This window comes from Octopus bimaculoides, chromosome 20, assembly GCF_046866305.1.
Source record: "Octopus bimaculoides isolate indiv1 chromosome 20, ASM4686630v1, whole genome shotgun sequence".
Lineage (NCBI taxonomy): Eukaryota > Metazoa > Mollusca > Cephalopoda > Octopoda > Octopodidae > Octopus > Octopus bimaculoides.
The window spans coordinates 18,569,194-18,581,613 of record NC_142947.1 but is presented as its reverse complement, the minus strand read 5'-3'; the positions used below and the strand labels follow the sequence as shown (position 1 = coordinate 18,581,613).

At 36.5% G+C, this 12,420-nt stretch overlaps 1 protein-coding gene across 2 annotated transcripts in view; it reads left to right on the top strand.

Annotated features, from left to right (window-relative positions):
- LOC106876502 (transcription factor E2F5) overlaps nucleotides 1-12,420 on the top strand; it is a 39,870-nt gene that overhangs the window by 4,991 nt on the left and 22,459 nt on the right. The window lies entirely within an intron of this gene.

The following is a 12,420-nucleotide window of genomic DNA, read 5'->3' as shown; positions in this document are numbered from 1 at the left end:
GCACAATTACACTTCACATCCAACGGAGCATGCTAGCTTCATTTCTCTGCAGCTCTTTTCATGTTTTGTGTATTTAAGACCCATATCTCACTACCATGCAGCATCACAGTTCTAATTCATTCATCATACAATCTACTTTTCACTTTAAAGGAAAATACTTGTTGCCAGCACCAGTAGAGGCTTCCTGAATTTTTCCCAACTGGTTCTTACCCTGGTTACTATACTTTTAGTTAAGTACCTCTCCTGCTAATTACATCTAGGTAACAAAAGCTACTTCTAGTGAGCCAACTGGGTATATAAGAGAATCTGTTTTTTGCTGTGCTCATAACACATACTGCTCTTAGTGCATCAGTCATATATGAAACTTATTTTCTCTTTGTTTGCCTGTGATTCCACTACACCTCTTGTATGTCCATAGCTTACATTGAGTATAGCATATGGTGTTTACACCTACCCCCTTTTATGCATATTGAGGAAGGCCATTTCCTTGAAGATACCAATGTCATGACTTCTTTCTTATTCACTTTTTGCTAAGTATACCCTGAGGCCTCTCAATTCTAGGTTTAACTTCTGTGCCTGTACTTTCCTCTGTAATTCCCAAATAGATTCAATTATGAGAACTAGATCATCAGCATACAGGGGTTCCTATGGACAACCAGTCTTGAACTCCTCTGTAGGACCGTCTGTAATAATAAACGTGAAATTCTGTCAGTCCATCCAGGACCCCTGTGTCTCAGTCTACATTTGCTCTACATAGATATATTATACCTTTTTGGAACCAGGGTGAGTATGGGATTAAAAATCTGCCCTTCATTTCGTTCTTGGATATCCAGCATTGGGATGAGATCTGAATGAGGATTTGTTATATGCTAACAGTTGCATGTTTGTATATAGTTTGTACAGTTTTCACAAGCCACTATTCTACATGTAGTTTACTTTGTGACCACCAGATTGCTGAATGTGGTACCCTGTGAAATACCTTTTCTAAGTCTCTCTTGTAGTTCTCTCACTAGTAATATTGCATCTGTGGTACCTCTTCTGGGCCCAGAGTCAAACTGCATCTCTGCTAGGTCTACTTTGTTACAGATCACTTGTGTGCTGTGACTCTCTGCATCACCTTCATAATCTGATTCAGTAGTTTGAGTCTCCTTCTGTTTCTTCTCTCCAAAGTATCTCCTTTACCCTTTTGCAATTTACGACGAATACTATTACGCAAATCATTGGGTGTGACATCTTCCTCTTTTACTTGTTTCAGTCATTTGACTGTGGCCAAGATGGAGCACCGCCTTTAGTCGAGCAAATCGACCCCAGGACTTATTCTTTAGAAGCCTAGTACTTATTCTATCGGTCTGTTTTGCCGAACCGCTAAGTTACGGGGATATAAACACACCAGCATCGGTTGTCAAGCGATGTTGGGGGGACAAACACAGACACACAAACATACACACATATACATATACATATATACGACGGGCTTCTTTCAGTTTCCGTCTACCAAATCCACTCACAAGGCTTTGGTCGGCCCGAGGCTATAGTAGAAGACACTTGCCCAAGGTGCCACACAGTGGGAATGAGCCCAGAACCATGTGGTTGGTAAGCAAGCTACTTACCACACAGCCACTCCTGCGCCTGTATAAATTATTTAACTATTTTAGTGATAATCATGTGTACCACCTCAGCAGCTATTTCAAACATCTCTGATGATACTTTAGCTTTCCCTGTCTTCATGTCGTTAATTGATTTAGCTACCATGCTGCTGTCAACTTGAATTGCTGGGCCCTTTGTAGGGTCACCATGAGGTGCTAGTGTGTGTATATGTGTGGTTGTCTGTATGAATGATATAAGAACTAGAGTTACGTCATTACCTTCATTAGCTTACAACTGTTTCTGCTATAAAGGAACTGTGCAGCCAGAGTTGAGTGTCAGTGTGTCATCATAACTTCCTATCCATAGAATATACGTGTATGTGTAATATATATATATATATATATACTCTTTTTTTTTTTTTACTTGTTTCAGTCATTTGACTGCGGCCATGCTGGAGCACCGCCTTTAGTCGAGCAAATCAACCCCAGGACTTATTCTTTGGAAGCCTAGTACTTATTCTATCGGTCTCTTTTGCCGAACCGCTAAATTACGGGGACGTAAACACACCAGCATCGGCTGTCAAGTGATGGTGGGGGGACAAACACAGACACACAAACATACATACATATATATATATATATACGACGGGCTTCTTTCAGTTTCCGTCTACCAAATCCACTCACAAGGCTTTGGTCGGCCCGAGGCTATAGTAGAAGACACTTGCCCAAGGTGCCACGCAGTGGGACTGAACCCGGAACCATGTGGCTGGTATATATATATATATATATATATATATATATGCATACACATACACACACACACATAAGGGCTAAGCGGTGAAGTGCACAAATATAAACTTATTACCAGTTCAAATATGCTTGAAACATTCGAACTCCTAAAAAAACCATTCACTGTATTTTGTTATGGAGAAAAATTCTCACTGTAGACTAATAGGTCCAGATTGATATATATATCTATGTCTCTCTCTCCCTCTCTATGTATGTATGTATATATATATATATATATATATATATATATATATATATATATATATATATATATACACACACACACGTGTGTGTGTGTGTGAAAAAGATGAAAGAAATGGGCACCTCTGAAGGAAAGTCAGTGAACCTCGGATGTACAGAGAGAGAGAGAGCACACACGCTTTTTAAAAAATTTTCTCACACGTGTTTTTTTATGTTGCTGTTCTTGTGTATCCCACGCAGTTTTTTTATGACATTTTCCCCTACTTTAGTGGGACACCATTGCTCCCGCTACCATAACTGCTAATGCATATATATATATATATATATATATATATATATATATATATATATATATATATATATGAGCCTACATCACGTGGCGCAACTTCAATAACAAGAAATAACAACAACGGTACCTCCACGACCACCGTCACCCCTACTTCCAACCCCCAGCTTCGTCACAATGGTTGCGTGTTCATGTAAACTGTTATACCCCACCGTTTGCTAATAGTACCACTACTTTTTAGATCCTGTACGTGATTTGTCGATTTGCTAAGAAGAGTAGCCAAATCTCCTTTAAAACTCACCTTACTGTCTATTAAAAGGGAAGACATAGCATTAAGTTGTCTAAGATAGTCCCAAAGAAACAGGACGATCAAATATGGAATGACTTTGATCATAGGCTTACTCAATCAAAGCTGACCTGGAGCTAAACCAGGGGTTTTCAAACTGTGGTCCGCAAGGACAAGACGGGGTCCGTGGACAGCAAATACTTTTTATGGGCAATTTGATTTTATATATGTTTTTTAATCGAAATCTTTTAATTGACAATAAACCTATTTTGTTAAATACTGTTAAATAAATAAATGTAAAAATATATGTTATTTTAAGCAAATATTTATGTATAAATTTCATAAGCGTTTATAAGGGGGTCCCTAAGGTAAAGCCTGAAATATAAAGGGGTCCGCAAGTCAAAAAGTTTGAAAACCCCTGAGCTAAACAACAACCACGTCGTTACCGTCTCTCTCATTATCACCACTCATCATAATCACTACCGATCGGTCCAACAAGGGAGTCTGAAAGGAGCGTGTAGGTTCACTACATCATTTAGAAATAGCAGCCAAACCCATCTTCAAATCATATTCTGCTTCCTTTGAAAAGCAAAAAAAGGAATACAGTGGATAACGTAGTCCTAGGTACATTGTGTCTGACAGGTGATGGTCACGGTTGGAAACGGCTTTAAACGTATGTCTGCAGTATCAGAGCTGACCTGGGGCTAAGCAACCATTGCTCCAATTCACCCCCCACCAACCATTTCATTGACATTGATTTAAAGAAACGAGTTCACTGTTGCCAAAAATATGCAGAGAAACAAAAACAATACCCCCTCCCCCCTTCTTTCTAAGTCACTAATATTTTTAAGTAAACAGATCTTGGTTTGCTTTTATTTGTTGACGAAATATTCACATAGGCATGAGCTTATATAGACGGACGTTCACTACATATATAATACTACCACGTGGCTTGTAAATTGAAAAGTTTGAATATTTCCTTTCTTATGGGGACACTGCATGTGTTTATGTAACGTTTGTGTGCGCGCACGCATATGTTTATGTATGTATATACATATATATATATAGGTGATGCAAACAGGAAAAATAGAACTCAAAATATGAATATATATTTTTATTAATATTTAGTAATAGCGATAGAGTGACCCAAGGGCTGTAAGTGTCGTGCGTTGGCTACTTATCAAACTAACTAGTAGTATATGCGTGCGTGCCTTAACACACACAAGGTGAATGGAAATATAATAAAACTGTCAAATTTCATTATTTAAATATCATAAATATTAGCGAAAAGAAAAGCAAGTTTCTTGTTAACTAGCGATAAATATACACGGCTTGTTCAAAATGACAACACGATTGATTTAATGCCATTACACTTAATCGGGAAAATATCAATTATCAAAGAAACAAGAACCACAAACAAGCAATTAAATCAGGAATTTATGGAAGCTTAGTATGGCCTTTTAATCTGACTTTTTATTCCATGACATTTTTCCTCGACTACATATATATGTATTTATATAAAATCATCATCATTTAATGTCTGTTTTCTATGCTGGTATGAGTTAGACGGCTTGACTGGAGCTAGTAAGCCGGGGAGCTGCACCAGGCTGAAGTCATCTGTTTTGGCTTGGTTTCTACGGCTGGCTGCCCTTCCTAACGCCAATCACTTTACAGAGTCACTGGCACGGGTGCCCTTCTACGTGTCACTGGCGGAGTTAGCAGATCATTTTAATAACTTTGCTAACTCCGTTCTTTGATATTTGTCATGGGTATTTGTGGATCTTCAGATGATTCGAGTGGCACAGTGAAAAAGCATCTCCACTTTTCAATTTTGTGATAGCCGATATCTGTGGAAGGGTTTTATTAGGACTATATATATATATATATATATATATATATATAGGTTCGAAAAAGACAAAAAACAACAACGCGAGGACGTGATACAGATTGTGTTACTAGACGCTCGGGAAAGGAAAGAGAGAGAATATGACGTTTCGAGCGGAGCTCTTCGTCGGAAACAAGGAAAGTCCAAAGAAGGGAAAAACGGAGGAAAAAAAAATCGCCACCGATGTCCACGAGGTTATATTGTGGAAGGACCGGAAGGGGAAGGGATGGAGGAAAAGTTCTTTCTAAGACAGGAGAGTGCAAGAGGGAGGTAAGTATGTGTGCGTGCGCGCGGGTCTGTGTGTGTGTGTGTATATATATATATATATATATATATATATATATATATATATATACATATACACACAGAGTAATCCCTCGACTATCGCGGGTATTATTTTCCAAAACGCTCTGCAATTGGTGAAAATTCGCGAAGTAGAAACAGTACTGTACTGTATATTTTTAAAAATTATTTTTGTAATTTGTATATATTTATTTTATTATAAATGCAAAACAACACCACACACTCCCATTCCGAGTTTCGTTTTCCATACAGTATGTACGATTCTTTGTTAACTCATCTATGGTACACTACGTATTTTCTTTTAATATATTTTAATTAATGTGTTATACAATGCAGCACTGTATTGTATTTTTATTTATTAATTTTTAGGCGTGAAAATGCTTATTTTACCACAGAAATAATTAAAATCTAAAAAATATAAATACCCATCGGCCGCAGAAACTCGCGATATACTGAGGAGTATAAATATGTATTTGGACATATTTAAACTAATTAAATTTCATTTTGCAGCATAATCTAATTGAAATTTCACTAATTATAGCTCTTTAAACATGGAAGTGTCTAAGGAACATTTGAGGCACATAATGCTTTATGAGTTTAAAGAAAGGGAACTCTGTAACTGAAGTGACTCGAAATATTCACTCAGCTTATGGAGAAGAATGCCAGAATGAAAGACCTTCCAGAAGAGGGTTTGTAAAATTTAGAAGTGGAGATTTCAGCCTTGAACATGAGATCCGAATAGGACGTTCAATTGAGTTTGATGACAAGCTCCTTTTGGCAGAACTTGGAAAAGATCATGCAGTTTCAGTTGAAGAATTGGCAAGCAAGCTTTGTTCAAGCCATACAACTGTTCACTGCTATCTTCAACGGTGTGGAAAGGTCCTAAAACTCGGGAAATGGGTGCCTCGTGATTTGTCTGAACCCAACTGCAAATCCCGAGTGGCATCTCTTCTTTTCGTTCTCGTGAACTAATCTCGCCCTTTTTGAACAGACTGGTGACCTGTGAGAAAAAAATGTTAAGTGTTGTACCCATTGGCTTGGTGAAGGAAAAAAGGCCCAACCACAATCGAAAAGAGAACTCCATGCGAAGAAGGTCCTTCTCTCTGTTTGGTGGGATTGCAAAGGAGTCATCCACTTTGAGTTGCTGCCAACTAATGCAACAATCAATGTTCAAGTCTACTGTCAGCAATTAGAGTAATTGAACGCTGCTTTGAAGAAAAAAAGGCCAGCTTTAGTGAATCGAAAGGGAGTGGTGTTTCATCAGAGCAATGCAAGACCCCACACTGCAAAGATCACATCAGAGAAGATCGAGGAACTTGACTTGGAGAAAATTGCTCGTCTGCCTTATTCCCCAGACCTTGCTCCTTCTAATTACCATTTGTTCCATAGTTTACAGAATCATTTGGATGAGTTAACTCTTGAAAGAAGTCGAAACTAACCTTTCAGAGTACTTCTCTTCGAAGCTGAAAAGGTTTTTCACTATTGGGATTAAAGACCTTACGAGTACATGAAAAGACGTCATGGATAATCATGGAAACTATATTGATAATTAAGTTTCATTTAAATGTAAGATTTGATCACTTGTTTTCCTTATTAAAATCCGGACATTACTTATAGGATGACCTGATATATGTTCAGTCGAAGTGGATTGCTTTCATATGTAATACTCAATACAGAATACTAGTGTAGAGTTTAATTTCTCTCTCTCTCATATATATATATATATAAATGCAATGTACATTTAAACACATAAGAGATATCCATCATAGGATTCCTTGCACGCTAGAAGGAACAGCTAAAATCCCAACCCCTATTAGGGATAAATTTCGAAGGGAATGAACAATAAAAACATTTGCCATGTTTTTATTTTTCATATATATATATATATATATATATATATATATATATATATATATGAAGTTTGCTCCTTTTTTTTTTTTTTACACAAATACGTTCGTGTGTGTGCGCGCTTGTTTAAACATGAGAACAAGAGAATGGTAAACGGGTTCTCAATACAGTTGAGTGGTGCAAGTTTATTGAATGCTGAAACTTTTTTAACTCGTTCCTCCGTATTTCTCGTATCCTATATTCGGATGTATCCGTCTGTTTGTCTGCGTGCCTTGTCTTTCTGTCTCTGTCAATGTCTCTCTGAGTGCGTGTAAGTGTATGTTCATCAATTTTATCCAAACTATAGATCAAACATGGCCAACATCTTTCAAGAAACGGGCCACTCTGCTAAAAAAAACAACAAAAAACAAAAACAAGGGTAATTTTTCGTTAGGTGTGCCATTCAGAAAGCCAGCGGGTCGCAGCTTGCTCATGACTGTTTATAGATGTTTGTACAGATATGAATATTTAATCTTCCTCGTTTTTGTAACATTCGTCATTCTATACTCGCTCGGACACACAGAAAAGTAATCCTTAGAGTTGATAACATCAAAGAAAACAGTTTTGACTGTTCTTACTTCGTTACTACACTTCGACACATCTAACACTTTTGTTATAAATTAATGATTTATCTAAATGTTATGTGAAGGGGCATGGCTCAGTAGTTCGAGCGTCGGGCTCACAATCATGAAGGCAGTGAGTTCGATTCCCGGACTGAGCTGTTTGTCGTGTTGTGCTCTTGTGCAAGATACTTTATTTCATGTTGCTCCAGTTCACTCAGCTGTAGAAACGAGTTGCGACGTCACTGGTGCCAAGCTGTATCGGCCTTTTCGTTTCCCTTGAATAACATCAGTGGCACAGAGAGGAGAGGCAAGTATGCAAGGGCGACTACTGGTCTTTTATGAACAACCTTGCCCGGACTTGTACCTCGGAGGGGAACATTCTAGGTGCATCACATGGTCATTCACGATTGAAGGGGATCTTATATATATATGATTGACCGTTGACTGAACACTATTCAATTTTTTTTCTCCGTGTTTTTCTCCTTGTCTCCGTATTCTTTCTGTTGAAGAGCGTAGCTCGAAACGTTAAAGACTTTCCGTATTCCCGAGCGTCATACTAATACATCCTTTTGTTGTTTACACCACCTGTCCTCGTCTGTTGTTGTTTTTTCGTACATTCTCCCATATATATATATGACCAGTAAAGTGGACATTTAATGTGCTAGAAATAGACCACATGTTGTGTCTGCTAAGACCTAATAGTTCTCAAAAGAAATTCAGCGAAATACCAAACCGTAAGCGAGCAAGACTGAAAATTACATACATAAAATTAAAACATTGTTATTCGCGGACCGGTTTCGGAATTAAAATCCTCTTACCGAGAAAATCTGTTCCTCTTCAGCGCGAACCGCAAGTAATAATTCTCAGAATCCTATACAAGATGTTGACCCCTAGAAGCGAACGTGTATATGGTTCTGCTAATTACAACGTACTGGTAAAAATCAAATGTCTTCGTTTTGGCGCGCTAATTCCGGAAATATGTCTGCAGAAAATGGTTACTGCGCAATCATATCATTGTATCATTTTTAAAATGTGTATCTACGTCAGGCTGTCTGTTTTCAATAGACTTTTAACAAATAGAACAAAACATTGAAATCTGTCGTCCCCCACTCTCTCTATGTGTGTGTGTACAAGAAAAGGCATAAATAATTGGCTTTACATTTATTTGTGCATCGTAGACTTACAACTGTTTCTGATATTATTTTAGGTGCGTTCATTGTTCCATTCACAAGTCATTCGGAGTACACACACGTATGAAATTATTTCCATATCTCGATTTATAATAAGAAATGTAAGAGAAATCACCATGGTATACTAACTGAATCTAGTGGGGAAAAAAATTCACAAGAATAAGTTTCAGTTGAAGCACATTATCTTCAAATATTATTTTATAGAATAAAACATTATATTATTTCCCACATACTATTAAGACCATTATATTGTGTTATCATACTGTATTGTCAAATCATTGATTAGTAACAAGATATTTGTGTCAGGAAGTAAAATGGGACTTTATTAAAATTCAAATTGTGGGATTTTTTTTTCCGTTTGTGACGTTATATCCATTCGACACCGTGTAACAACAGTTTTTAGATATTTTTCATTGCCCATTTAATACAGTATACTTCATTAAAAAAAAAATCGGTAATTGTTATATAAAACAGTAAAATAAATTCATTTTTTATCGGGTAACTTCTACAAATACACAGAAATAATTCCACAACAAAATCATGTTTAGCATTTATCATAATTAAGGCCGTCTTAGCTGCATTAGGCTCCTGCATAAATCAATGTAGTGGGGCTTATAATATTTATTTTATTGACTACCAGACATAACATACATTGATTAAAGTTGGGCCCCTAAGATTTATAGGACTTATGGATAAGGTCTCCGTGCTTTATAAGTTATAAAAATTTTAAGAACTATATTTCGTATTCGCAATATGATTTTAAGATGGCAGGTACGACGTGAGCATTATACGGCAGGGCTTTCCGAGAAAATGATGGTAATTGCTTTAACGACCCAGATAGATAAACAGGCATAAAAATCTTTTTTTTTTAGTTTTAATTTCATTGTAAATCAGAATAAATTACTGTTTAGTCTCAAATCAGCCTTGATTCAGCAACTTATAAGGAAAGGCGTTCCATCCGTGATCATTCCGTCATATCAAGGACTATATAAGCCAATTTTTTTTAAAGATGGTGGGGTGTTTTGAGGGTTGGAATTGGTTGTTTACGCTAACATGATAAAGCGACCATGTGTTAAGTTGCTGACCTTATCAAGAGACTAGCTTCCTGATTCAAGATTGTATGACAACATACACAAACTGTACGAGCAGATCAATGTTATAGTGCGTGTGTGTGGTTGCTTGCAAATATTTACTACACGTGGTTCCAAACAAAATCATAATCTGTCTGTTAAAAAAAAAATAAAACTCAGAACAAACCACAGCCAGTTGCCCCTCCCTCCTCTCTCTCTCTCTCTCTCTCTCTCACACACATTCATTCTCTCTCTCTCTCTCTACCCTTCCTATTGTATAGCCACAGCAACAACGGTAACAGTTGCATAAAACACACGGTCTGATAGATACAATGGCTGTGGTGCAGTGGTGGAAATGGGGCTAATGGTAGTAGTGGTAGTGAATGTGGTGGTGGTTGTGTAGTATTGCGTTAATCGTTTAATACTTGTAACTTGATTATATTTATAGCTTTGCCTCATACATACATACACACATACATGTGTATATGAGTGTGTGTGTATATATGGAAAAAAGACAAAGTAGAAAATGCTAAAATATTTTTATAAAGAACATTACAGAACCGGTTTCCATCCTTCAGATCTTTTCAACAGTAAATATGAATAATAAATTTTTGAAAAATTATTGAAAAATTAAATTTTGGTAAATTTAGAAGAAAAGTCTTTTTAAAGACATATTTGTATAGTATTCAAGTAACAGCTGCATACTATACGAATATGTCTTTAAAAAGACTTTTCTTTTAAATTTACCAAAATTAAATTTTTCAATAATTTTTCAAAAATTTATTATTCATATTTACTGTTGAAAAGATCTCAAGGATCGAAACCGGTTCTGTAATGTTCTTTATAAAAGTATTTTAACATTTTCTACTTTGTCTTTTTTCCATATATATCTACTCATGTGTTCCTCTTCAACCTTTTACATATATATATATATATTTGATGTTTTGCTGAGGCATAGCAATACTAATAGCCTGGTGTTAGAACTCAGTATACATATGCTTCAGACTAAAGCATTAGTTGAGTACAACTATTAAATAATTAAATAAATAAGGAATTAAATTAATAAAGAAAGAGGAAATTATGCTATGAATTTCATTAGCTTACAGCTGTTCCTGTTATAAGATGCAGTGCTCCAATGAAGCTATAAGGTGATGCACAAGCACTTAGCCTTCAGTGCACTGTATCTCATAACAGAAACAGCTGTAAGCTAATGAAGTTCATTATGTAATATCCTGTTCATTTGACATTCATTTAATTACATACATGTGTGTGTGTGTCTGCGTCTGTATACGATCCAGGGATCCAAATGTAGGAAATTTGTAAGCTTCAAGCAGTAGGTGGTTAGTATTGAGAAAAAATGGACAGTATATGGTAAGACACAATCAATAACTATTTATTGGCATCAAGGGTTACATGCATTTTCCCAAACTGAAATTGTAAAAAAAAATTGTCAAGCAGATAGTTTCTATACACTGTTAGCAACTAATAGTGCTAAAAATGGGATTAAAATTCCAAACTGAAAGAGTGGAATAGGTAAAATGTAAGCTATATGCATTTCTTAACTAGTTGAAGCTCATGCAAGTGTTGCACAATGAACTTTCTTCAGTATAGCTAATCATCAGGCTAAGATTACTTTAATGAAGTTTACATTGCTGCATGAAATTCCTAAATCAGCCACAACACAATGGTGAGTCCAACTGAATAGAAAAGTCAATAGCAAAGAATAATAAAGAACAAAATATAGAGAAAGTTGAGAGAACCAATCTCACAAGGTGAGATCCAAAATATGCATAGAGTGGGAGTGGTTTAGAGTCAAAGAGTAGGAAGCAAGAGAAGGAAAGGAAAGAAGAAAAAGATTATGGGAAATAACAGGGTATGTATTGGGGTAATAAAACCCTTTTCAAGAGATGTTGACTGCAGATTTTGGTAGACAGCTAGTATGTTGTCCAAATTTATGTGACTGAATGGGTAGCGGAGTCCAGGTTGTTCATGCCATCTGCTCTATTGAGGTTGCCATACAGCTTGCAGGACTATTAACCCCGGGAGAGGAGGGGGATTAACTTCATGCTAGTGGACAAGGGGTTAAACTGTCAGAAGGAAGGGGGTTCTTCTAAATATTAACACCAGTCTGTACCAAGTAATATTCTTCTAAGATGGGCCTATTTCTGGCATTTTAGAACTTAAAATGAATTGATGACAACTTAATTCTTTTTGTTGAAAGACACGACAAAATACCTGTCATGGATTTGAATCAAAAGCCTATGGACCAATAACCAACTACATTATCTGCTGACCTTGTTCATCACAGTGTTCTATAATGTTGTTTGTTGTTGTTTTTGTTTAACCTCAGATCATTGTCTCTGACCTTTAAGAT